The 25193-nt window shown below is 43.1% G+C and overlaps 1 protein-coding gene across 1 annotated transcript in view; it reads right to left on the bottom strand.

Annotated features, from left to right (window-relative positions):
- Positions 1-24048, bottom strand: part of LOC139406745 (receptor-type tyrosine-protein phosphatase F-like) — a 453529-nt gene extending 429481 nt beyond the window's left edge. Inside the window, exon 1 of the mRNA XM_071149731.1 lies at positions 23928-24048. The gene's annotated coding sequence lies outside the window, so the exon portion shown is untranslated. The remainder of the gene's footprint in view (positions 1-23927) is intronic.
- Positions 24049-25193: the final 1145 nt, after the last annotated feature.

The following is a 25193-nucleotide window of genomic DNA, read 5'->3' as shown; positions in this document are numbered from 1 at the left end:
TTTTCACAAAGGGAAAATAGTCACACGAAGCAAACTTTTATCTGCCATTATTTGTAATATAACCAGTCCCACCCTGCAGGTTCCAATACCATATATTTTCTATATAATAAGAGCTATATGGATACGGATATGAAAACAGTTTACACAGGAACATCTGTTGATGTTTGCAATGTGTTGAGGGAGTAAAGGTGCCTCAAGGTCAAAGTTTTTAATAGAATGTACAATTGTTTCACAAGACATTTTTTGTTTTATTGACACACTGATTCCCAATCAATGCACAAGGTGTGACAAGTAATTGAAGCTTCATTCAATTGGTAAACAAATCATTTCCCCGTCTAATGCGGAGTAAAAGCCCCCCCCCTCCCTCTTTCTCTCCCTTTCCTGCCTCCATCTCTCCCTCCCCTCCATGGATGTTGGGAAGTGAGGCAGAAATGTGATATTGTCCAGCCGACTGTTTCGGAACCGGTCGTTCCAGACCAGGGATGGGCAACTCCAGTCCTCGGGGGTCGGAGTGGTGGCCACAATTTATTCCCATTCCTAGCAAACACAGCTGATTAAACTATTGCATTCTAAACTGAAGATCATGAGTTGATTTTCGGAGTCAGGTGTGTTAGATGGGGCAAGGCCCCCGAGGATTGGAGTTGCCCGTCCCTGATCCAAACCATTGATTATAGTTTCTGTCCCTTAATGCAAGGTTTGTTTCCCAAACTCGGTCCTGGCTCCCCCATTGGTGCACATTTAGGTTTTTGCTCTAGCACTACACAGTTTATTCTCTCTGGGGGGAGAGAGAGTGAGAGACAGACTGACAGCAGCCAGGCGCTCCGGTCTGATAGAATGCATCCCAAATGGCACCCTAGTCTGTATATAATGCATTACTTTTGTACAGAGGCCTATAGAGCCACATGAACTAGGTACTCTATGGGCCATGGTCAAAAGTAGTGCAATAAATAGGGAATAAGGTGCCATTTGGGATGCAGACTGACAATCACACTGAAGAGAAGGCCCGTTATCTTCCTGCTATACCCCCAATATGTGTTACTGGTTCATCCTCAGGTTAATCCATCTCATTGATCTATTGGGATCAGTTTTCTGGACCTAGACTAAGCCTATACTTAAAAGCACTTTCAATTAATTAAGAATCTTGCTTTTTTTGTCCAGGAGTATGCTTAATCTGGATCTGGGAAACCAGTCATTGTTCCTACTGCACCAGATGGGAAGACAAAATATGATGTTCTAGAAATACATACACTTTTCAACAGTTTTCTGCATTCTTTTTTGTTTATGTTTATTCAAAGAAATCCAATTACACAATTGAACTAAACAGTTGAGGAGGATTCAGTTCTGAGTAACTCGGCTGTGAAGGCAAACTTTGATTGATCACCAATTACAAAATATATGGTAATAAGTGTATGAAATAACTCCCATACTTTTCTTTTTGGCAACTGTGTATGTACAGTAGCTTTCTATCTTAAGGAAAAATATCTTTAATAATATACTCATGGGTTGATGGAAAAGCAATAGATAAGAGAACAAAACAACAGTTCATCCTTGTCCTGAGCACATTAAAACACAGTCTCCCTTCCTTCTGGCAGCTTGAAAACAACATCCACACGGTCATAAATCCACTCGCTCTTTTTGTTTCACGCCTTTAAAAATGTATAACTGAAATAAACTTGAACTGTGGCCATGGAAATGCTTATATCATCTGCCAGCTCGGTGCGGCACCGCCAGTAACACTGTCGTTGCTAACTATTCGCTGCTTCGTGGCCCATAAATCACACCACCGGAAAGTCTGTACCGGAGCCCGGGGGCCAGAGGAGAGAGAAGTACGTTTTCAGACCCATTTAACACTGATAATGCCTGCCGTTTCCCACAGGCCCCTGTGGGCCGCAGCTAGGGCCAGTCATGAATCACTACCTTCCAGGCCCTCTACCTCCAAGCCAGCGTCCCTCTCTATGCACGCACGCACGCACGCACCCCTCTCGCTATGCTCCCCCACTGCTGACATTGCTCAGGCAGAAGGTCAGAACCACACAGAGCCCTGGGGAGGGGTGGAGAGGTGGGAGTGGGGGCGGGGGGGGCAGAGAGGGTGAACGAGGGTTAAGAGGTGAAGAAGAGGGATGATGACAGAGAGTGGTCGAGGAGGGGGTTAAAAGTTGTGGAGGGTATTTGTTTCTGTCCCTCCCTTAGCTCCTGTCTGTTATAGATCTATAATAAATGATTCTGTGCTCACTGCTGGTGAGGTACGATCTTTTAATAATCCTGTTGATGTGTGTGTGTGTGTTAGGTACTCTGAGTGCATTGCATTCAACCACTCAATTGGTCATGTAGCTAACACCATACAATCCGGATGTGCTGTACCTAAGCCAATAAAGTCCATCACGCAAGGCCAATAAATAGAGCAAAGGTTGCCGAAGAAGCCTAGTAATTCAAGTTCCTTCCTACAACATAGACTCATTTGACCTTTATCTCTGTCCCAGGTGACTCGGGTGTTTCTCTCCACAGGGTCACTGCAGCAGGGCCAGGTATTCACAGGTAGCTTGGCTTGAGACTGTGCTGTAGACAGACCGACCCAGATGGCCAGAGTGACACAAGAACAGAGTGGAGTCTAACCATAATGCCAACACTGTGACCTTGCTACAGCTATGGCAATCTTGAAGAAGGATCCTCATATTAAATCACAAATATACTCTTAGAGCCTAACGGAGGTGTATTTGTACTGACAACTTTATTATTTTGAAACTTTTCAAAAGCTTAATTTGGTGAGAAAAAAAACAAACAAAAAACAAACCTAAAACCTGAGTATATCTCAGAAAATATTTAATGTCTGCATAAATGTACCTCCTGATTGGGTTTTCCTCTCCAGCTTCACTTTGATCAGGATTTAAATCTGACTTTAAACAGAGGTGTTGTTGGACTGCAGGGCCACACTTTACTTATCTGGTCCAATCAAATTGGTTGTCACTATCAGGCCAAATACTGGGAACCAATCAAAAAGGATGAGGCAGCATCATTTACCTAAACAACACTAGACACATCAGAAATGTCTGAAGAGACTTTTACATAATATACACTACATGACCAAAAGTATGTGGACAACGGCTCTCGAACATCTCAAAAATAATCATGGGCATTAATATGCAGTTGGTCCCCCCTTTGCTTCTATAACAGCCTCCACTCTTCTGGGAAGGCTTTCCACTAGATGTTGGAACATTGCTGCGGGGAATTTCTTCCATTCAGCCACAAGAGCATTAGTGAGGTCGGGCACTGATGCTGGGCGATTATGTCTGGCTCGCAGTCGGTGTTCCAATTCATCCCAAAGGTGTTCGATGGGGTTGAGGTTAGAGCTCTGTTCAGGCCAGTCAAGTTCTTTCACACCGATCTCAATAAACCATTTCTGTATGGACCTCGCTTTGTGCATGGGGACATGGTCATGCTGAAACAGGAATGGGCCTTGCCCAAACTTGTGCCACAAAGTTGGAAGCACAGAATGATCTAGAATGTCAATGTATGCTGTAGCTTTAATATTTCACTTCACTGGAACTAAGGGGCCTATCCCGAACCATGAAAAACAGCCCCAGAGCATTATTCCTCCTCCACAAAATGTTAGTTGGCACTATGCATGCAGGCAGGTAGCGTTCTTCTTGCTTCCGCCAAACCCAGATTCATCCATCGGACTGCCAGATGGTGAAGCGTGATTCATCACTCCAGAGAAGGCTATCCACTGCTCCAGAGTCCAATGGCGGCAAGGTTACACCCCTACAGCCAACGCTTGGCATTTTGCATGGTGATCTTAGGCTTGGTGCGGCTGCTCAGCCATGGAAATCCAGACCATGAACCTCCTGAAAAACAGTTACTGTGCTGATGATGCTTCCAGAGGCAGTTTGGAACTCGGTAGTGAGTGTTGCAACCAAGGACACTCAGTGGTACGTTCTGTGAGCTTGTGTGGCCTACCACTTGCGGCTGAGCCGTTGTTTCTCCTAGACGTTTCCACTCCACTTCCACTCCACTCCACTTCACAATAACAGGGGCAGCTAGAGGAGGGCAGCAATTTGACCAACTGGCTAGATGAAAAGGTGGCATCCTATGACGATGCCCCATTGAAAGTCACTGAGCTCTTCAGTACTGGCTATTCTAATGCCAATATTTTCCTATGGAGATTGCATGGCTATGTGCTCAATTCTCTACACCGGTCAGCAACAGGTGTTGCTGAAATAGCCAAATGCACAATTTGAAGGATTGTCCACATACTTTTGGCCATGTCGTGTAATTATCTTCATAAGCAGCTTTATAAACTCAGCAAAAAAAGAAACGTCCTCTAACCAACTGTGTTTATTTTCAGCAAACATGTCCACAGACATGTGACTAACATAATTGGAATAATGAGTCCCTGAACAAGGCGGGGGTTCAAAGTCAAAAGTAATAGTCGGTATCTGGCGTGGCCACCAGCTGTATTAAGTACTGCAGTGAAATAAATAAATGTACAAAAATGTAAAGTACTGCACTGCATCTACACCTCATGGACTGCACCAGATTTGCCAGTTCTTGCTGTGAGATGTTACCACACTCTTCCACCAAGGCACCTGCAAGTTCCCGGACATTTCTGGGGGAATGGCCCTACTTTTCACCCTCCGATCCAACAGGTCTCAGACATGCTCAATGGTATCTTCACTGGCCATGGCAGAACACTGACATTCCTGTCTTGCAGGAAATCACGCACAGAATGAACAGTATGGCTGGTGGCATTGTCATGCTGGAGGGTCATGTCAGAATGAGCCTGCAGGAACGGTATCAACTGAGGGAGGAGGATGTCTCCCCTGTAACGCACAACATTGAGATTGCCTGCAATGACAAAAAGCTCAGTCTAATGACGATGTGACACACCGCCCCAGACCATGATGGACCCTCCACCTCCAAATCGATCCCGCTCCAGAGTACAAGCCTCGGTGTAACGCTCATTCCTTCGACGATAAACGCGAATCCGACCATCACCCATAGTGAGACAAAAACGCGACTCGTCAGTGAAGAGCTCTTTTTGCGACGATGGGCATCTTTCTTTTGGTGTTTTTCAGAGTCAATAGAAAGTCCTCTTTAGTGTCTAAGTTTTCATAACTGTGACCTTAATTGCCTACCGTCTGTAAGCTGTTAGTGTCGTAACGACCGTTCCACAGGTGCATGTTCATTAATTGTTTATGTTCATTGAACAAGCATGGGAAACAGCGTTGAAACCCTTTACAATGAAGATCTGTGAAGTTATTTGGATTTTTACGAATTGTCTTTGAAATACAGGGTCCTGAAAAAGGGACGAGTCCATAAAGGTGCTCAAGAGAGGGGGAGTTTCTTTCACATTTTATTATTTCTTGTTGTTGTTGCGTTCTCAAAATGGAACCTGCATTCCTCCACACACAATCCTACCTTATCCTTGTAACCTTAGTCTGCTCTTATGGCCTGCCCTCTTCAAATCAAACAACAGGTTTTCAATGGGTTTTAAGTTTGAGATGGCCATTGAATAGAAAAGAGCTCTATTTACATGTCATTTGACCAAAGCACTGGTCAGATTACATTTTACATAATAGTAATTTTGCAGACGCTCTTATCCAGAGCTGTTTAGAAAACTTAAGGCGTTTACATTTGTTGGATGACATTAAAATAGAGCTCCTTGGCCACACACACCAGTGGTGGGATACATAAGCAGAAAATAACCCCATACCTACTGTAAAATATGATGGTGGATCTTTGATGTTACAGAGCTATTTTGCTTCCACTGGTCCTGGGGCCTTGTTATTAAGGTCAACAGCATTATGAACTATACCCACTGCCAGGATATTTTCGCCAAAAACTCATTAACTCTGTCAGGAGGCTGGAACTTGGCCAGGAGTGGATCTTCCAGCAAGACAATAACCAAACAATATCCAACATCCACAAAGCAATTGTTAATTGGCCACAAAATCAACATTTTGCAATGGCCATCTCCGTCTCCAGACTTGAAACCCATTGCAAACCTGTGGTTTGAATTGAAGAGGTGCACACGATGGATATCAAGGATCTGGAAGGATTCTGTATGGAGGAATGTATCCAATCAAATAATTTTTTCCAAACTCTGGCGCGTTTACCCCCTTAGTTCGGTTTGTTTTTGACTGGTGTGAACTCTCTATCTGCACTCGGGAGCACACTAAACAACACACGGTGGTTCTCGCAAAAAGAGTAGTCTTGGTCTGATTCAATTTGTCCTTTGGTGCAGTTTGCTGCAGGTGAGAAATCAGTCAGAACCAATGGCTACATCAAAAACGCCCCCCTATTCCCTGTATGGTGCACTAATTTGGACCAGGGCCCATAGGGAAGCTCATAGGGCTCTAGTCCAAAGTAGAGAACTATAGGGAATAGGGTGCCGTTTGGAACTAAACATATTGGTCACACTCCAACCCCTATCTACGTCTTGTCAGAGGAGAGTACCTACCATAAAACCCCTCGTATAACAGACAAACCATCGCCATCGTTGGGTTCGCCTGTCTGTATATATCCACAATTGCTGTTTAAACTGATGGCCACAGGCGGTGTATCTATCCAGCAGGACACTGATAAATGACAAATATCAAACCCACCCGATGACATCATAACATTTAGCTGTAGAAGATGGATTGAGAGATGGCACCCTATTCCCTATATAGCACACAACTTTTGTAGTGCACGATAGAAGGAAATTAGGTGTCATTTGGGAAGCAAGCTGAGTCTGTCATTGTGGCTAGATTACAGAGAGAGAGGACCTTTCAGATTCTAAACAAATGGGGGAGTCAGAGTCTCATTTGTATGTCAGACAATCTAATCAGGATCGTGGCTTTCTGGACTGGACCTTTCTAAATGGAAACAACATACACACATGGAATTTAAGTAATGTCTTCTAGAATTAAATATACTGACTCTTGTCAGTGGCAACACACTGGAATTCTAAAATGTATATATTGTAAGAGGTGAATAGTTGAAATGAATGTCAAATTTACAAACATTTGCTTTACAATTGACATAATTCATTGTTATCATTAATAATCCAGCATAATAGCAGAATGCACATTTTCACAAATTAAATATAGACATTTCTCTGTCTCTGTTGTGCTGAAGAAAACCTTCTGGGTGTTTTTTCACTAGATGTAACTGCGGTGAAGCAGCTACAATACGTTGCTTTGCTATATCCATTAAGTAGCCACAGCTGCCATGTTCAACTGTCAAAAATATGAGATTCTCTTCTACCAACCCCCTCCTGTGTGACTCCTACACCCTAGAAAAAAAGGGTTCCAAAAGGGTCCTTTGGCTGTCCCCATAGCAGAACCCTTTTAGGTTCCAGGTAGAACCCTTTTTCGGTTCAAGATAGAACCATTTTAGGTTCTATGCAGAACCCTCTGTGGAAAAGTTTATACATGGAACCCAACAGAGTTCTACCTAGAACCAAAAGGGTTCTATCTGGAACCAAACAGGTTCTACCTGGAACCAAAAAAGGTTCTTCAAAGGGTTTTCTTAGAATGTAGCATACTGTACAGCCAGCTAATTTGGCTCGCTCTGTTTCTGGAGTCCATCCCATTTTGGCAGTGTAAAGTACCACATGGTATAGTAAGTAGCACAGATATCTGGCAAGGAAAATATAAAGATCTTTGCAAAGTAGAGGAAAACATCTATTTTTGCTAAACTGTTAAATCATCACGGTGGAATCGAATGGCTCGGGAGTGAATTGGATGATGATTGCGACACAAATGGCACCTTTTTCCCAATAGTGCAGTACTTCTAAAAATAATACCCTATTTTCCTATTTAGCGCACAACTATTTAGAAGTAGTGCATTATATAAGGAATAGGGTAGTATTTTTGAATCAAGCTAAATGGGATGATGTCCAAGGTAGTTGTGAAGTGGCTTACACAACAGGCCCACACTCACATACAATACAGTACAGGCCTAAGTGCAGCTAGCTTTTAGTCTAAAGCCCATGACAATTTCACATTGTTTCTACATTAGAGCCATACACTATGTAACAGATAGAGAGCACTTGATAGTTGACAGTGTTCAAAAATGGAAAATAATAAGATCCACTGTCTGATGGAGAAAAAAAAGTGTAAAAACATTCAACCCAAGTGACGCTGACACAAGCCAAACCACACTATATATATGTCATTTAGCGAATGCTTTTACCCAAAACCTATGAACACAAGACACCTGCCTTTATTTTGTCCTTCTTATAACGCAAAGGTAAAGTGTTTTCTTCTTATAAAGTGGAGGTAAAGTGTTAGGTGTTGATGGTCCTAGACTAGAGTATTCTAATGGGAGATGGATAGGACTCTAGATAAGTGCTCTTTTAAATAAACATTAATTTGAAATTAAGCGTTAGACAGCAGTATGCTTTTATCTGTTTCCTCTCAGATGTTAATTACACACGGTGGTCTCCCAGGAAGGACAACGCTTAGTTACTAATTTGATCTCACCCTGTAAAGAAATGATAACCATCTTCAGTGTTGACAACAACAACGAAACTCACAGTTCTGTATTCACAGATGGTAAAGGGTTATGTTGCAATTCAACCCACTTCATGACAGATTTATTCTAAATGTCATATTCAAAGTTGATGTGTTTCATTGTACATGAAAGATTATAGACCAACCCAAGTTATCTGATCAGCTTTTACAGCTGAAGATAATTTGATCAGTTTACCATTTGCTAATCTGATGCATTACTTGTTATGTAAAGTATGTTGTAAGCTATTCACCAAAAAGAAAATGCTCTCAGTCACTTTCCCACTGCACAATTTACACAGTGGGAATACCTAAAGTATGCAAAGAAGAAAATGTGTTCTATCTTCAAGCAAACAAGAAGAATAAGTATAGCCCCTGTAAACTAAGGCATTTGCTTCTTTTGGGGCCTGACAGTTTTTCAGAAAACCAGTCATCCTCTGATGTTTTATTAATTAATGGTGTCTGTGTGTGTGTGTGTGTGTGTGTGTGTGTGTGTGTGTGTGTGTGTGTGTGTGTGTGTGTGTGTGTGTGTGTGTGTGTGTGTGTGTGTGTGTGTGTGTGTGTGTGTGTGTGTGTGTATTTCTCTCTCACCCATTCACTCTTTCTCTCTCTCTCAATTAGGTAATTACTGCCTATTTGCAGAAAGACAGACAGGAGGGTGGGAGAATAAGAGAATAGAATGACAGAGCTGCCTAGTTAAGAGACTCCGCTGTGGCAACTTTTACAAAGTAATATGGGAGAAGGGCAGGACAATCTGAATCAACAACATGCCAATCATCCTCCTCTATGGTCTACATCCCTCTAACTGAGACAATCCTGCAGGTTGAGCAATGAAAGTATAGCAACACCTTTTGGCTCCATGATCAAAAGATATCCCAACATTTTGACAATGCAAAAGTTTTTGCTGCTATAACATTTAAAATGCATAGCTACAACTACAAAGTGTAAGTGTCCCCCTTCCTCCTCCTCCTCCTCCTCCTTGTACTGACAGTGTTTCACTTCAAAGTGCAGAAATTGTCTTCTCAACAGGTGAAACGGAGCCAGAGAACGATGCATCAAAATCCTGCTATACACAGCCAAAATTGTACCCTGAGTGCAGTGGTGGAATAAGTATCCAATTGTCATACTTGAGTAAAAGTAAAGACCCCTTAATAGAAAATGACTCAAGTAAAAGTGAAAGTCACCCAGTAAAATACTACTTGAGTAAAAGTCTAAAAGTATTTGGTTTTAAATATACTTAAGTATCAAATGTAAATGTAATTGCTAAAATATACTTAAGTATCAAAAGTAAAAGTACAAATAATTTCAAGTTCCTTATAATAAGCAAACCAGACGGCACCATTTTGTTGTAATTTTAATGTACGGATAGCCAGGGACTCACTCCAACACTCAGACATCATTTACAAATGAAGCATGTGTCCGCCAGAAAAATATGTGAGTCCACCAGAAAAAAGCATGCAAAATTAGTACTAAGCATTCAAAAGTAGTACTTTTAGGTGTCAGAGAATATATATGGAGCAAGAAGTACATGATTTTATTTAGGATTGTAGTAAAGTAAAAATAAAAGTTGTCGCAAATATTAATAGTGAAGTAGGGTACAGATACCCCCAAAAAACGACTTAGGTAGAATTTACACCACTACCTGAATTCCAGTCTGCCAACCTGAGTGCCAAATTCTTGGTACTCATTGTCATGCCAATGACAGCATTGAAGTTAAAAGCACAAACAGATCTGGGACAGGCTACCAAAAATGTGCATTTGTTCATCAAATGAAGAAAATAAACATCTCTGTTGAATTCAAAAGAAAACACGATTAGAAAACACCATCATCCTGTATAGGCCCACACACCAAAATGTTGTATTTGTTCATCAAATGAAGAAAATACAAGTTTCTGTTGAATTGAATAGAAAACACTATTGTATGTTGTTGCGGCACAGTGATTACAATGTATTTCTAATTATTTCCACCTATTGCCTTCTGTGACAATGAAGTTTAGTCTAATTAATGAAGTTTCCATAATTCAAATCAATCCACTAATACCTATTCTGACATCGCAGCCATCACAGACAGAAAACACAATGGCAGACCACCACATACACAACGACACAGTTGTAGAATTACTAGATACAGTGCCAATATCCTTGATAACACAGTGGGAAAATCATAGCCTTTAGGGTTGAGTCCCGAATGGCACCCAAGTCCCTACATAGTGCACTACTTTTGATCAGGGCAAAGTAGTGTGCTATATAGTTAGTAGGGTACTATTTTGCACTCAGTTAGGTCTGTGGCTGATAGGATCTTCCCCTTGCCCTGTGACGAGACAAAAACATTGCCAACCAGACCCTGTATGCTGGTCGAACAATGGGCCGGTGTAATTGAAATCCCAGAGCCACTCTGTTGCTGTTCAATTGTTGGGAAATGAAAGCAAAGAGAGAACCTGGACTTTTCTGCAGATAGGTCAATCAGCAGACGGACAATACATTGACAACCAAGTGACACACTACATGTTCCTGTCCCTTCTTGGGGACAGACGAAGAGAACCCTACAGCTTGGGCTCTGTTATTGTGGTTTATGCAGATCATTAATCCATCCATCCCCAGTCCACACCACACAGTGCCTGCGTCCCAAATGGCACTCTCTTCTCTTTATAGTGCACTACTTTTGACTAGGGCCCATAGTGCTCGGGTCAAAAGTAGTGCACTTTCTAGGGAATAGGTTGCCATTTGGAATGCACTCAGTGTAAATGTCTCTTTCCAGTTCAGCCATTGGGTGAACAGGTTTCTGCGCCTCAGCGGAGGCGACCGGTCTGCTTCTGATCCCCGGGATCGTCCATGTGGTTGGCGTCCTACTGCAGGAGCCGAACGCCCCGGGGAAGGGGTACTGTCACGTATGGTCTATCTCCAGCGCTCTAGGTCGCCATGTTCCCATGCCCCAGCTGGCGACAGGTTCCAGCGCATCAGCCAGGGTGACTGGTCCGATCCTGATCCCCGGGATCGTCTCTTTGGTTGGCATCCTGCGGCAGGAGCCAAAACGCACCAGGGAGGGGGTACCATCACGTATGCTCTCTCCGGCCCTCTAGGTTGCCATGCTCCCGCGTCTCAGCCGGACTGACAGGTTTTCCGTGCCTCAGCAGAGGTGACCGGTCTGCTCCTGATCCCCGGAATCGTCATTTTGGTTGGCATCGTGCGGGGAGGGGGAACTGACACATTTGCTCCCTCTCCGACCTCTAGGCCACCAGGCTGCTCGCTATTGCGCACACCTGTCACCATCGTTACGCGTACTTGCGCATCATCAGACTCACCTGGACTCCATCACCTCCTTGATTACCTTCCCTATATATGTCACTCCCTTTGGTTCCTTCACCAGGGGTCATTGTTTCTGTTTCAGTTTCATGTCTGTGTGCTGTTAGTGTTTCTTGTTTTGTATTATGTTCCGTTTTATTTATTGGAACACTCACTCCCTGAACTTGCTTCCCGACTCTCAGCGCACATAATTACACAAGTAGCCTAGCGGTTAGAAGGGCCAGTAACCCATAGGTCTCTAATTTGAAATACCTGAGCCGACAAGGTGAAATATCTGATGTGCCCTTGAGCAAGGCACTTAACCCTAATTTGCTCCAGAGGTCGAACGCCCTACGAACGATACTACTATGGCTGATAGGTGCAGTGAAATGTGTTTTACATTATCAGGTGTAAGAATGACATTATAACATATTTTAAAGATGTAACATGCCCCCGACTGAAATATCATTTGACTTGTAAAGCGTGGTATGTATGTACTGCATATATGAAACATATGCTGACTATCGCTTTTAAATGTCAAAGCAAATCAGTTGCTTTCTGTTGAGGTTCAAAGCGAAAACATTCACACTCAGTGAAAATCAACATGACTAGAAAACTCATGCAGACTGTGAACCATTGAGGCATCAGGCAAACAAACAACTAGTTTTGCCATGGGATGTATACTAAACTGGGGTAGCAGGGTAGCCTAGTGGTTAGAGCAAGTTCAAATCCCTGAGCTGACAAGGTACGTTCTGCCCCTGAACAGTTTAACCCACTGTTCCTAAGCCGTCATTGAAAATGAGAATTTGTTCTTAACTGACTGTTCTAGTTAAATAAACGTACAAAAAAACTAGTAGTCAAAAAGTATGCTTAAAGTATAGTTGGTGACTAATGATCATGAGCAATTGAAAATGAAGGGTAATTTACTAAGAGCTAACAATTTACTGAAGTGCTCCCGAATATGCCACACAGATAATAATTTTTAAAACAATATACATACTTTACAGTATTTAGATTTCAATTCTAGTTTCTTTTGAATGCAGGTGTACTTTGAAATGACGGAGAACTGGGATTACTGAAGAGCACTGTGTTAAGAGACACAGCCACTGAAATTAGATCTTAAATACTCAGTAAATGATATAGTAAATGCCAAAAATTCTAATAGTTACTCTGTAAAAATTAGCATTATTGTTGCCACATACACTACATGACCAAAAGTATGTGGACACCAGCTCGTCAAACATCTAATTCCAAAATCATGGGCATTAATATGGAGTTGGTCCCCCTTTTGCTCCTCTAACATCCTTCACTATTCTGGGAAGGCTTTCCACTAGATGTTGGAACATTGCCGCAGGGACTTGCTTCCATTCAGCCACAAGAGCATTAGTGATGTTGGCACTGATGTTGGCCGATTAGGCCTGGCTCACAGTCAGCATTCCAATTCATCCCAAAGGTGTTCGGTGGGATTGAGGTCAGGACTCTGTGCAGGCCAGTCAAGTTCTTCCACAATGATCTCTACAAACCATTTCTGTATGGACCTCACTTTGTGCGCAGGGGAATTGTCATGCTGAAACAGGAAAGGAACTTCCTCAAACTGTTGCCACAAAGTTGGCAGCACAGAATAATCTAGAATGTCATTGTATGCTGTAGATGTAAGTTTTCCCCTCACTGGATCTAAGGAGCCTGAACCAGCATTGGGGCAGATAGCATTTTCCTGGCATCCACCAAACCCAGATTAGTCCGTTGGACTGCCAGATGGTGAAGCTTGATTCATCACTCCAAAGAATGTGTTTCCACTGCTTCAGAGTCCAATGGCAGCGAGCTTTACACCACTCCAGCCGATGCTTTGCATTGCGCATGGTGATCTTAGGCTTGTGTGCGGCTGCTCGGCCATGGAAACCCATTTCATGAAGCTCCCGATGAACAGTTATTGTGCTGACGTTGCTTCCCAAGGCAGTTTGGAACTTGGTAGTGAGTGTTGCAACCGAGAACAACAATTTTTACACGCTATGTGCTTTTTTGGCCTACCACTTTGCGGCTGAGCCATTGTTGCTCCTAGACGTTTCCACTTCACAATAACAGCACTTAGAGTTGACCAGGGCAGCTCTAGCAGGGCAGAAATGTGACAAAATGACTTGTTGGAAAAGAGGCATCCTATGACGGTGCCACGTTGAAAGGGACTGAGCTCTTCTGTAAGGCCATTCTACTGCCAATGTTTGACTATGGAGATTGCATGGCTGTGTGCTCAATTTTATACACGTCAGCAACGGTTGTGGCTGAAATATACCCAAATCCACTCATTTGAAGGGGTGTTCACATACTGTTGTATAAACAGTATAGTGTATAATGATCATAGGTGTTATAATAATGCGACAATAATATCATTCTTAAAGGTCCAATGCAGCCGTTTGTACGTCAATATCAAATAATTTATTTGATAATTTAACAATTAAGTAACTTACTGTGATTGTTTTCAATTAAAATGGTCAGAAAGAAAGAAACATTTATTCTTAGCAAAGAGCAATCTCTCTTTGCTAGGACTGTCTGGGAGTGGTCTGAGTGGAGAGGGGAAAACTGAAAACGAGTTGTTATTGGTAGAGAGGTTTGGAACTCTCTTTCTTATTGGTCTATTAACTAAAACCCCATCCCACCAAAGCAGGATGAAATGTCAGGCGGTCTTTTCAAATAGCTCTTAGACTAAAGGGCATTATCATATTTATTTTTAAAAATGGTATGTGGTAATATTAGACTAAATAAATGCTAAATGTATGCTGCAAGTCGAACCCATACTACCTATTGTAACGGTTCTGCACAAAGCAGCAGCCAGGTAAGTCACACAGACAACAGCGAGGACGAGTTGGATTTGAAGGGAGGAAAATTAATGCATCAAACCCAATAGACGATGTTGGATCTTCCTCCTCAAATCTAACTCCTCTCCCTGGACAGATTACATAGACACTTGCTATATGTGAGCGCTGCTGTGTGGAGCACTGGTTGATTTTCAAATGACAAAATAAATAATAATAATAATTATCTAGGCTAGAGCATTCATAGTCCTACATATGGAGCGATTTCAGTGCCAACAGAAATTGTACTTGAATTACATCATTTGTCATTTGTACATGTCGTTCTTCCCCTGAACAAGGCAGTTAACCCACTGTTCCTAAGCCGTCATTGTAAAGTCATTGTAAATAAGAATTTGTTCTTAACTGACTTGCCTAGTTAAATAAAGGTTAAATGAAATAAAAAATAACATTTTGTATAATGAATTTGAATGTAAATATTTTTGAGATTTTTTTATGCACAAATGTAATCATTGAACTCATAAATTGACCTTATAATTCATGATTTGAATCTGAATATATTGAATATTGCATTCAATTTTAACATTTAATTTCAATTTGAATTGAAGATTCAAATGTGATGTTTATATATTCAGTTGCAATATGGTAGATATTGTGTTCATTATCTGTTTATCAAGTTTACAAACTATAATTTCAAGTTCATCAACGTTTCATATATTTAACTTCTCAGATGCATTCAGATTCTGTTTTCAAATTCAGTTCAATACGTTCAGATTCAAAACCAGACACAACATACTGGTACTTTGCCAGCCAGCAAAAATAGAGGAGAACAGATAGAATGTAATGCTTACTGTGGTAAACAGAAGCTTCTGGCAGTTTCTGAACCCAATATTTGTATGAATTTGGCTCTAGCGTTCAAACCATTTTGGCTATAATCTATTAAGATCCTATTCCTGGTGGGGTAAGTGTGTGTGTCAGTGCTGTGTGTACGTTGATTATGCAAACAATTTGGAATTTTCAACACATGAATGTTTCCAATAAAATCAAGAAGTGATACAGTCAATCTCTGAGACTGGCATGAACAGTATTGATATTATCCCTCTGATTAAAGTGAAGAGAAAAACGTGCCTCTCTGTTCTGGACCAGCTGCAGTTTTTCTAGGTCCTTCTTTGCAGCGCCTGACCATATGACTGGGCAATAATCAAGATGAGATAAAACTAGAGCTTAAAGAACATGCTTTGTGGAGTGTGGTCTCAAAAAAGAAGAACATCTCTTTATCATGGACATCTTCAGAACTATTGAATCAATATGTTGTTGACCATGACAGTTTACAATCCAAGGTAACACCAAGTAATTTAGTCTCCTCAACTTAGTCAACAGGCACACCATTCATTATCAATCAAATTCATTCAAATGTATTATGAAGTCCTTTTTGCATCAGCCGATGTTACAAAGTGCGATACAGAAACCCAGCCTAAAACCACAAAGAGCAAGCAATGCAGATGTAGAATCAGTATTTCTCAGATCATTATCAATCATTATCAGAGTCAGCTGAGGTCTAGAATTTAGGGAATCATTTGTACCAAATACAATATTCTTAGTGTGTTTCTGGCAAGGGAAGTTATTGTATTGTTAACATGTGACTGACTGAGTAAAGACTGAGTTAGCCTTTTGAGCTAAATCATAGGCAATGGTCCTGTGACTTGGATGGGTCTCTTCAAGGAACAGTGGCAATTTTAGCATGTAAATCTTGAGATCACGGAACCAATTATCTTGAGATCACGGCCAGTAGATGGTCAACTTGATTTATGATGATGATTGCTAGCTAAGAATGTGAAAGTATGATGTCAGTCCAATCAAAGCTACTGTACATACACTACCGGTCAACAGTTTTAGAACAACTACTCATTCAAGGGTTTTCTTAATTTTTACTATGTTCTATATTGTAGAATAATAGTGAAGACATCAAAACTACGAAATAACACATATTGAATCATGTAGTAACCAAAAAAGTGTTTGTTACGTCTGTTGTTGGAATGAGACCAAGGTGCAGGGTGGATAGTGTGCATCTTTATTTATTTTGATGAACATCCCAAAAACAACAAAAGAACCATGAACGTAAAGTTCTGCAGGCTATACAGTAACTAACAAAATCAAGATCCCACAACTGAAGTTGGGAAAATGGCTGCCTAAGTATGATCCCCAATCAGAGACACCGATAAACAGCTGCCTCTGACTGGGAACCATACTAGGCCAACAAAGAAATAGAAACTGTCACACCCTGACCATAGTTTACTTTGTATATTTCTATGTTGTGGTTGGTCAGGGTGTGATCTGAGTGGGCATTCTATGTTACATGTCTAGTTTGTCTAGTTCTATGTTCGGCCTGATATGGTTCTCAATCAGAGGCAGGTGTTCGTCATTGTCTCTGATTGGGAACCATATTTAGGTAGCCTGGGTTTCACTGTGTGTTTGTGGGTGATTGTTCCTGTCTATGTGTTTTCACCAGATAGGGCTGTTTAGGTTTTCGTTACGTTCTTTATTTTGTAGTGTTTGTATGGATTCGTGTTTTACGTTTGTTTATTAAAACATGGATCGCAATCTACACGCTGCATTTTGGTCCGACTCTCCTTCTCATATAGAAAACCGTTACAGAATCACCCACCACCAACGGACCAAGCAGCGTGTCAACAGGCAGCAACAGCAGCGAAAAGAGGAGATACATAGTAAGGATTTCTGGACATGGGAGGAAATCCTCGACGGGAGAGGACCCTGGGCTAAACCAGGGGAGTGTAGCCGCATCAAGGTGCAGCAGGAGAAGGAACAGAGGCAGCAGCAGCAGGAGCAGCTGCAGTGGGAGAGGCTGCACCACCTGGAGAAATGGACATGGGAGGAGGAACTGGACGGTAAAGGACCCTGGGCTCAGCCTGGAGAATATCGCCGCCCCAAGGAAGAACTGGAGGCGGCGAAAGCTGAGAGGCGCAGATATGAGGAGGCAGCACGACGTAGCGGATGGAAGCCTGAGAGGCAGCCCCAAAAATTTCTTGGGGGGGGCTAACAGGGAGTATGGCTACGCCAGGTAGGAGACCTGGGCAGACTCCCTGTGCTTACCGGGGGGCTAGAGAGACCGGACAGGCACCGTGTTATGCAGTGGTGCGCACGGTGTCTCCAGTGCGGGTGCATAGCCCGGTGCGGTATATTCCAGCTCCGCGTGTCGGCCGGGCTAGATTGAGCGTCGAGCCTAATGCCATGAAGCCGGCTCTACGCAGCTGGTCCCCAGTGCGTCTCCTTGGGCCGGCTTACATGGCACCAGCCTTGCGCTCGGTGTCTCCGGTTCGCCTGCATAGCCCAGTGCGGGCTATTCCACCTCGCCGCACTGGCAGGGCGACCGTGAGCATTCAACCAGGTAAGGTTGGGCAGGCTCGGTGCTCAAGAGCTCCAGTGCGCCTGCACGGTCCGGTTTTTCCAGTACCACCTCCACACCCCAGCCCTCCGGTAGCAGCTCCCCGCACCAGGCTTCCTGTGCGTGTCCTCGGCCCAGTACCACCAGTGCCAGCACCACGCATCAGGCCTACAGTGCGCCTCGCCTGTCCAGCGCTGCCAGGGCCTTCCTCCTCTTCAGCGCTGTCGGAGTCTCCCGCCTGTTTAGCGCTGTTAGAGCCTTCCTTCTCTACAGCGCTGCCGGAGTCTCCCGCCTGTTCAGAACTGCCAGTTTGCAAGGAGCTGCCAGTTTGCAAGGAGCTGCCAGTTTGCAAGGAGCTGCCAGTTTGCAAGGAGCTGCCAGTTTGCAAGGAGCTGCCAGTTTGCAAGGAGCTGCCAGTCTGCATTGAGCTGCCAGTCTGCATAGAGCTGCCAGTCTGCATAGAGCTGCCAGTCTGCATAGAGCTGCCAGTCTGCATGGAGCTGCCAGTCTGCAAGGAGCTGCCAGTCTGCAGGGAGCTGCCAGTCTGCAAGGAGCCGCCAGAGCTGCCAGTCTGCAGGATGCCGCCAAAGCTGCCAGTTTGCAAGGAGCCGCCAGAGCTGCCAGTCTGCAAGGAGCCGCCAGAGCTGCCAGTTAGCATGGAGCAGCCAGAGCCGCCAGTCAGCATGGAGCAGCCAGGGCCGCCAGTCAGCATGGAGCAGCCAGGGCCGCCAGTCAGCATGGAGCAGCCAGGGCCGCCAGTCAGCATGGAGCAGCCAGGGCCGCCAGTCAGCATGGAGCAGCCAGAGCAGCCAGTCAGCATGGAGCAGCCAGTCAGCATGGAGCAGCCAGAGCTGCCAGTCAGCATGGAGCAGCCAGAGCTGCCAGTCAGCATGGAGCAGCCAGAGCTGTCAGTCAGCATGGAGCAGCCAGTCAGCATGGAGCAGCCAGAGCTGCCAGTCAGCATGGGGCAGTCAATCAGCATGGAGCAGCCAGAGCTGCCAGTCAACCAGACTCTTCCAGATCTGCCAGTCGACCAGACTCTTCCAGATCTGCCAGTCGACCAGACTCTTCCAGATCTGCCAGTCGACCAGACTCTTCCAGATCTGCCAGTCGACCAGACTCTTCCAGATCTGCCAGTCGACCAGACTCTTCCAGATTCTCCAGTCAGCCAGGATCTGCTAGATCCAACTACCTGCCTGGGCTTCCTCTCAGTGCTGAGCTTCCTCTCAGTGCTGAGCTTCCTCTCAGTGCTGAGCTTCCTCTCAGTGCTGAGCTACCCATCAGTCCCGAGCTACCTCTGTCCCGAGCTGCCCCTCTGTCCCGAGCGGTCATTAAGGAGGGTAACCTATCTAGGGACGCTAAGGAGGTGGACTAAAACTATTATGGAGTGGGGTCCACGTCCAGCGCCAGAGCCGCCACCGCGGACAGATGCCCACCCAGACCCTCCCCTATAGGTTCAGGTTTTGCGGCCGGAGTCCGCACCTTGGGGGGGGGTACTGTCACACCCTGACCATAGTTTACTTTGTATATTTCTATGTTGTGGTTGGTCAGGGTGTGAACTGAGTGGGCATTCTATGTTACATGTCTAGTTTGTCTAGTTCTATGTTCGGCCTGATATAGTTCTCAATCAGAGGCAGGTGTTCGTCATTGTCTCTGATTGGGAACCATATTTAGGTAGCCTGGGTTTCACTGTGTGTTTGTGGGTGATTGTTCCTGTCTATGTGTTTTCACCAGATAGGGCTGTTTAGGTTTTCGTTACGTTCTTTATTTTGTAGTGTTTGTATGGATTTGTGTTTTACGTTTGTTTATTAAAACATGGATCGCAATCTACACGCTGCATTTTGGTCCGACTCTCCTTCTCATATAGAAAACCGTTACAGAAACACAGATTTGCCCACCCAAGTCACACCCTGACCTAACCAAATAGATAATAAAAAAGGCTCTCTAAGGTATGACAGTGTTAAACAAATCAATGATGACAGCTTTGCACACTCTTGGCATTCTCTCAACCAGCTTCATGAGGTAGTCACCAGGAATGCCTTTCAATTAACAGGTCTGCCTTCTTAAAAGTTAATTTGTGGAATGTATTTCCTTTGTAATGTGTTTGAGCCAATCAGTTGTGTGACAAGGTAGGCGGGATATACAGAAGATAGCCATATTTGGTAAAAGACCAAGTCCATATTATGGCAAGAACAGCTCAAATAAGTCCACTTTAAGACATGAAGGTCAGTCAATACAGAAATGTTCAAGAACTTTGAAAGTTTCTTCAAGTGCAGTAGCAGAAACCATCAAGAACTATGATGAAACTGCCTCTCATGAGGACTGCCACAGGAATGGAAAACCCAGAGTTACCTCTGCTGCATTGGACAAGTTCATTGGAGTTACCAGCCTCAGAAATTGCAGCCCAAATAAATGCATCACAGAGTTCAAGTAACAGACACATCTCAACATCAACTGCTCAGAGGATACTATGTGAATCAGGCCTTCATGGTCGAATTGCTGCAAAGAAACCACTACTAAAGGACACCAATAAGAAGAAGAGACTTGCTTGGGCCAAGAAACACGAGCAATGGACATTAAATCGCTGGAAATTTGTCCTTTGGTCTGGAGTCCAAATTGGAGATTTTTGGGTCCAATCACCATGTCTTTGTGATACGATGTGTGGGTGAACGGATGTGAATTTCCCACCATAAAGCATGGAGGAGGAGGTGTTATGGTGTGGGGGTGCTTTTCTGGTCAAATCAAATCAAATTTTTATTTGTGATTTTTTTGGAATTCAAGGCAGTGTTAACCAGCTACCACAGCATTCCGCATCGATACACCATCCAATTTGGTTTGGGCTTAGAGGGACTATCATTTGTTTTTCAACAGGACAATGACCCAAAATACACCTCCAGGCTGTGTAAGGTCTATTTTACCAAAAAGGAGAGTGATGGAGTGCTGCATCAGATGACCTGGCCTCCACAATCCCCCGACCTCAACCAAATTGAGTTGGTTTGGGATGAGTCGGACGGCAGAGTGAAGGAAAAGCAGCCAACAAGTGCTCAGCACATGTGGGATCTCCTTCAAGAGTGTTGGAAAAGCATTCCAGGTGAAACTGGTTAAGAGAATGCCAAGAGTGTGCAAAGCTGTCATCAAGGTAAAGGGTGGCTGCTTGAAGAATCTCAAATATAAAATATATTTTGATTTGTTTAACTTTTTTTTTTTTGACAAGCATGTGACACAGTGTTGAGATTGCCTGCAATGACAACAAGCTCAGTCTGATGATGCTGTGACACACCGCCCCAGACCATGACGGACCCTCCACCTTCAAATCGATCCCGCTCCAGAGTACAGGCCTCGGTGTAACGCTCATTCTTTCGATGTTAAACGCGAATCCAACCATCACCAGTGGTGAGACAAAACCGCAACTTGTCTGTGAAGAGCATTTTTTGCGAGTCCCATCTGGCCCAGCGGCGTTGAATTTGTGCCCATAGGTGACGTTGTTGCCGGTGATGTTTGGTGAGGACCTGCATTACAACAGGCCTACAAGCCCTCAGTCCAGCCTCTCTCAGCCTGTTGCGGACAGTCTGAGCACTGATGGAAGGATTGTGCATTCCTGATGTAACCCGGGCAATTGTTGTTGCCATCCTGTACCTGTCCCGCAGGTGTGATGTTCGGATGTACCGTTCCTGTGCAGGTGTTGTTACACGTGGTCTGCCACTGTAAGGACGGTCAGCTGTCTGTCCTGTCTCCCTGTAGCACTGTCTTAGGCGTCTGACAGTACGGTCATTGCAATGTATTGCCCTGGCCACATCTGCAGTCCTCATTCCTCCTTGCAGCATGCCTAAGGCACGTTCACGCAGATGAGCAGGGACCCTGGGCTTCTTTCTTTAGGTGTTTTTCAGAGTCAGTAGAAAGGCCTCTTTACTGTCCTAAGTTTTCATAACTGTGACCTCAATTGTCTACCGTCTGTAAGCTGTTAGTTTCTTAATGACCATTCCACAGGTGCATGTACATTAATTGTTTATTGGTTATTGAACAAGCATGGGAAACAGTGTTTAAACCCTTTACAATGAAGATCTGTGAAGTTATTTGTATTTTTACGAATTATCTTTGAAAGACAGGGTCCTGAAAAAGGGACGTTTCTTTTTTTGCTGAGTTTATAGAGTGTGCATGTTCAATATGGCATGCATAGATCGTCGATGTTCTGTGGAGATCTTCACAATCGCCTTAATATTCTAATATTCTGCGCAGAATCTCAAACGGCATTGATCACTTGCACCATATACTTTTATTGTAATCTCAACTGAAGAAGAGTGATAACACATTATTCTGTTGCTTAAATAATAAAAATATCTGACATTGTATTCCCATTTAAACTTTGCTGTGCTTTAAAATAGTTGAACGCGCAGTGATAGACAACTGAACCGTATTTCAGACATTGTTTTCCATTGGAATTTGGTTGTGCTTTGAGATGGTTGAAAGCATAGGTGATAACACATTGGAAAGTCAACAAATTGTTTGCTGTTTTTTTTCCAAACACTAGCCAATTATCCACATTGAAATGACGTAGTTTGCCCAGAGGGTTTTATTCTACACAAATGACAGTGGGAAAGAAATGCCTAGCCAGGCAAATAGATTCCAACCTTGATGGCATAATTTAGGGGCTCTGAAAGTAATGCATAATGTGGATGTGATGTGGATGTGATGTGATGAGAAATAACTGAAATAACTGAAAATAAATGATTTATCCCAATAGACCCATACATCGTCATATTCACATGTTCCATATAATGTGACAATAAAGCCATGATAGCCTGTTTCCCTATTTGCAAACAACCAGAAATAGATCAGTGCGTAACGATGAGTTCCATCACAAACACCAGTTTGCACAGACCACAAAGGCTGCGTTTAGACAGGCAAGCCCAATTCTGATATTTTTTTCACAGATCTGAAAAAGATTAGGAGTGAAAAGATCTGATGCATTTGGTCAAAAGACCAAATAGCGTACAAAAAAACTGAATTGGGCTGCCTGTCTAAACGCAGCCTGATTTTCTTCTTGTGGATGGCAGATATGTGGGTTTGAATAATGGCCTTCAAGTAGCCTATGTATTAGACAGGTGTAGGATCTTAATTTGAGCTAGTTTGCTACAGCAGGATAACAATCCTGCAGCAACAGCAAATGTGAATTACTATGTGGATTATAATGGACATTTTTGTAGGAGTCGATACATTTTTGTACCGTAAATTTCAAAGTGAAAATTACAAACTTCAGAAGCCTTTTTAAAACTCAAATACACTACACATTTTTTTTCCTGCATTGCAGGAAAGTTCGCTTGCATCAGGGTGATCAAAATAAGATCCTACACCAGTATTTTAACAAATAGTCTACTAAGATTTTACAATTATGTTAATTAGTATCTTATTGGTAGCCTATCCAATAGCAAATTCGATACATGTCAAGTATTGTGCAAACAACTAGGCTGTTATAAAACGGAATAGTTAAATAATTTACATGCCAATGTGTTGTGACAAAGGATACAATGTTTCGTTAATTGACCCCTCTCCATCCTGTAATTCACCCAACCTGTTTGTCTCTATGTAACAGGTTCAACGGGTGAACAGAGCAGAGCATAGAGCTGCTTGACAGGTGCTCCTGCCTGCTATTTGCCTGTGAGGCGTGTACACAGCCGTATTGATCTCGAACAAGCTCTGAATCGATTGACATTTGGATGTATTCTGTCATGAAGTAGCCAGAAAAACAATATCCCTCTCATACTCAGCACACAACTTTTCCAGATGACGAAATTATTCTTACCAATAGCCAGGCTATATTCCATATCAGTCATCATAATCAGTGGGCTAAAATGCGGCCACTCCTGAACAATACATGTGATTCAAATGTCAGTCAAACAAACACCACAATCATGAATTGTCAATAGTATATGAAATGCAAAAACTCACTCTCTCTAGGTCCCCTGGTCATTGGCATTTCTGTCTTCGAAAATAGCAACCACTTGGTTCTCTCGATCCACTTCAGAAAGAATACAATTCCTTTCCTTCTCAGTCCCGATGTCCACCTCTACTCTCCTCCGGGCGTGCGTCCTCTCCGTAATAGGCTACACAAGGAGGAATTTAAAGTATAATCCTTGAGATGTATAGGACCTGATGGACAGTTCTGCTGAATTAGACCATATATTTTCCAAGTAGAGAAGCAATGTGTCCGAATGTCTCCTCTCCTCTCAGTAGCTCAACCGCTGTTTATCGCACAGTGAAATGCGCTCTTTCTCGCTCTCCTCTGTAGCGCTCAAGAATGCACAATAATCCCTTCTCTGCTCTCACACAAATTGTTCGCTGCATTCTCGGGCTTTGTCGGATATGGTCGATGATTTACGGAATGATGAGGATTTAAAACAATACATATATATATATATATATGTTTTTCTAGTTATGGATTAATGTTTCCTTTTCAGTTCATCTCCATATTAAAAGTAAATAGCCTGATAAATGTGATGATGATTTTCATTTTATTTATTGAGGGTTCAGGCATTAGGTAATAGAGATGAACATGTAGCGTATAATTTATTATTTGTATTATATTTTTTCAGAGTACGCCTAATATCACTTTCATTAGGCTTTGGAGTTATCAGCCAGGGTTGAAAATCAGGGTGGAGTTGTTGGGTGTAACTAAGGTAGGCAATGTGACGAATGTAGGCTAGCAGTAAGGAGGCAGACACGTATAGAAGGCTACACTGTAAAGGGGCTACCATGAATTTGACAGTACAGTAGCTTACAGGCAGCTTGGTGGAAAGTAAAATTCTGTATTTCATATTATAGTACAATTACTGTAATATAAATATGGTATCAAAGCAAGTACTGTGTAATGACACACAGTATGATACCATGAAATGTATTGTATTATACTGTAAAAACATATATACTGTAACAAAAACAAAAGTAAACGCTACCTTAATCGGAATGAATGAATGAAAGGATGAAGGAAGGGGAGGGGTTTGTATTTCACAGTATTTTACTGTAATTACAAAGAAATGGTGCAAACTGGTTAGCTGCTAGGTAGAATGTTTAGAAACATTACAGCATGTTTTATATCCCTTGCGCTTTTAAAGGCCTTAATAACTTCTTATGGCTGCAGGGGCAGTATTGAGTAGCTTGGATGAAAGGTGCCCAGAGGTGCCCAGAGTAAACGGCCTGCTCCTCAGTCCCAGTTGC

This window comes from Oncorhynchus clarkii, chromosome 4 (genome assembly GCF_045791955.1).
Source record: "Oncorhynchus clarkii lewisi isolate Uvic-CL-2024 chromosome 4, UVic_Ocla_1.0, whole genome shotgun sequence".
Taxonomy (NCBI): Eukaryota; Metazoa; Chordata; class Actinopteri; order Salmoniformes; family Salmonidae; genus Oncorhynchus; species Oncorhynchus clarkii.
The sequence above is the reverse complement of the archived record's forward strand: the minus strand, read 5'-3'. Positions and strand labels throughout refer to the sequence as shown.